We start from the raw sequence: 2,594 nt of genomic DNA, 5'->3' as shown, positions 1-2,594 counted from the left end.
CACACACACACACACACACACTCACACTCACACGCGCACATTCACACACACACGCACACATATATGCACACATTCATAGAAGTGTTCACTTGAAGAATTATACCACAGTGTTCAATACTTCATACAGTTTGTTCATAGACATACATTTATTGTGAACCAGCCATGCTATAAATCTGAAACTTATCTACTTCTCTGTTAGTATAAACCTAGATTATTGTTTTTGAGAGCAAAAGTTATCACGAGTGGACTGAATGAATATCTGCGACAGAGAATAATCTGAATCGGTGAGCTTAGAGGAATCTAAAAGAGTCGAGCAATCAATGCTTTAAATCATTATCAGCTAAGTTATGTTCTCTCCCAGGTAGTGTTGTGTTTCTTGTCTTCCTGTGTGAAAGTTTATTAGTTTCTAAAAGGGACTGTGTGTGATGTAGAGTAGAAGTTATTCTCTTAGTGAACTTAGTGGTCTCACTTTATTTACTTAACTAATGATTTTATGATAGGCACGAACACTTTGGGTAAGTGTTGACTTTTGTAGTCTTTGGTTGATCAACGCTTTGTTGAGTAGAGTGGAATTTAGTAGATGGAATGTGTTTGTTTGTTTTTACGTCTGTATTTCTTTGCCAGCATGGGTCAGATGAAAATATTATTGGGGCATTGTTTTACAGCTGGATGCATTAGTGTAGCTAGGGGGGCAGTCTGCCCCAGGTGGAACTTTTAAAGGAGCGGCACTTTTTTTTGTGGAGTCCGGTGGCAGCAAACGGAAGGGTCGCCCCGAGGTGGCACACACTCTAGCTACACTAGTGGCTGGATATCATTCCTATCACTAACACTGAAACAATTTCAGTGGTATATTAATTACCAAGGCATTGATAATGTAATTATCATAACCTCACCAATTACAATTTGTTTTAGGCTGGAAATGGTCTGTATCAATGAAAGTCATACAATATTTTTTTTTTCTACTCTAGGCACAAGGACCGAAATTTTTGGGGAGGGGGCCAGTTGATTAGATCAACCCCAGTATGCAACTGGTATTTAATTTATTGACCCCCCTGAAAGGATGAAAGGCAAAGTTGTCCTCAGCGGAGTTTGAGCTCAAAATGTAAAGACAGACGAAATACCACTAAGCATTTCGCCCAGCATGCTAATGTTTCTGCCAGCTAGCTGCCTTAAGACAGTCACTATTCATACAAAACAGTAACGTTGTCAATATATATATATATATATATTAGCAACAGAAGCAGTATTAATATCTAGAGGTAATATTTAACTTCACTCAAACATGGATGTTCTGTTGGAACAAATTATACTGCAGTAGATACCATATGAGAAACTCTTGTATTGGCTTTTGATGCAAAATAGTGCAAAACCCTTATAAACAAGAGTGAATTTTGCACCAAAAGCTAATAGAGGTGTTTCCCCCATGGTATCCTCTGCAATATAGTTTGCTCTAACAGAACATTCATGTTTGAGTTGGGATAAACATTCCCTTTCAGTGTTATTGTTTGCAATCTTCTGCAAAAACAAGTCTGGCCATTTAGCTGTTTGTCTTTGGAAGGGCTAATGGAAATACTACTTTAACTGGCTTGGAAATAGGTGATGGCTGACGACTGGTAGAGCATAGATAACCTTTCCTTAGGAAATCTACCTCACTGACTTTCCTCTGACCCATGCAAGCATGGAAAAGGAGATGTTAAGCCACCAACATAAATACTGATGCTATCACCAATGACGACGACAGCAACAATACTGCTGATGCCATCATGAATGACTATGGGCGATTATGTTAAATCTCTCTTTGTGTGCCAGTATTTCGATAACTAAATAATCAGTTTTGGTGACAAACTGTATTAAGTTGTTATGACCACGATTGCATATGTAATTTACTTGTGTATTTATCATTTCTGCTTGTTTCCTTCCTTCCTTAATGTTGTTATCTCCGCTCTCACCCCACTTAGAAATGTCCAGTTTAAAACTAACTTAATCCTTACCATAATTCTAGCTTGCAAACAATCCTCAAGAATAATGTGATAAAATTATCTGAGAAATTTATTATGATTAAAATCTACTTTGATAAATGACAGGTGGGGGCAAGTTGATGCATGTCTTACAAATTACTGTTACCTGTCTGTCAAAGTTGTTGGCAACCCATACCTGTACTGTATAGGTATGTGTGTGAGTGTGTGCATGTAAGTTACCACTAGCTACAGTCTTGTTACAATGAACAATCTATTCCCATTTTAGCTTTCTTTTTGATTTTGTTAATTCATGAAGTGGTTGTAATTGGAGCAGTGTGACTGTTTTCATTGCTGTTGCCTGGCGTTGAAGACAAGTGTTGTAATTTGTTGTACTGTTTAGATAGCGTTGGTCAAGTGCCTATATTTCTTTGTTTAAAGAATAAATTTTCTTTTCACTGGAGAGAAGATAAACATTTATAATCTTTTACCTCACAACCGGAACAAAACATACACCAAATACATATATACACTCATATACATACAAAACACATAAACCAAACATGGGTACGAAATATTTTGGTGCCACCCTTTTGGAATTGCTGATTCAATACTGACATCAGATGTTTCTGTGTTTCT

General features: G+C 37.1%; 1 protein-coding gene across 9 annotated transcripts in view; it reads left to right on the top strand.

Annotated features, from left to right (window-relative positions):
• LOC106881484 (nesprin-1) overlaps window positions 1-2,594 on the top strand; it is an 811,219-nt gene that overhangs the window by 37,883 nt on the left and 770,742 nt on the right. The gene's annotated exons all lie outside the window — the stretch shown is intronic.

Source organism: Octopus bimaculoides, chromosome 4 (assembly GCF_001194135.2).
Source record: "Octopus bimaculoides isolate UCB-OBI-ISO-001 chromosome 4, ASM119413v2, whole genome shotgun sequence".
Lineage (NCBI taxonomy): Eukaryota > Metazoa > Mollusca > Cephalopoda > Octopoda > Octopodidae > Octopus > Octopus bimaculoides.
The sequence above is the reverse complement of the archived record's forward strand: the minus strand, read 5'-3'. Positions and strand labels throughout refer to the sequence as shown.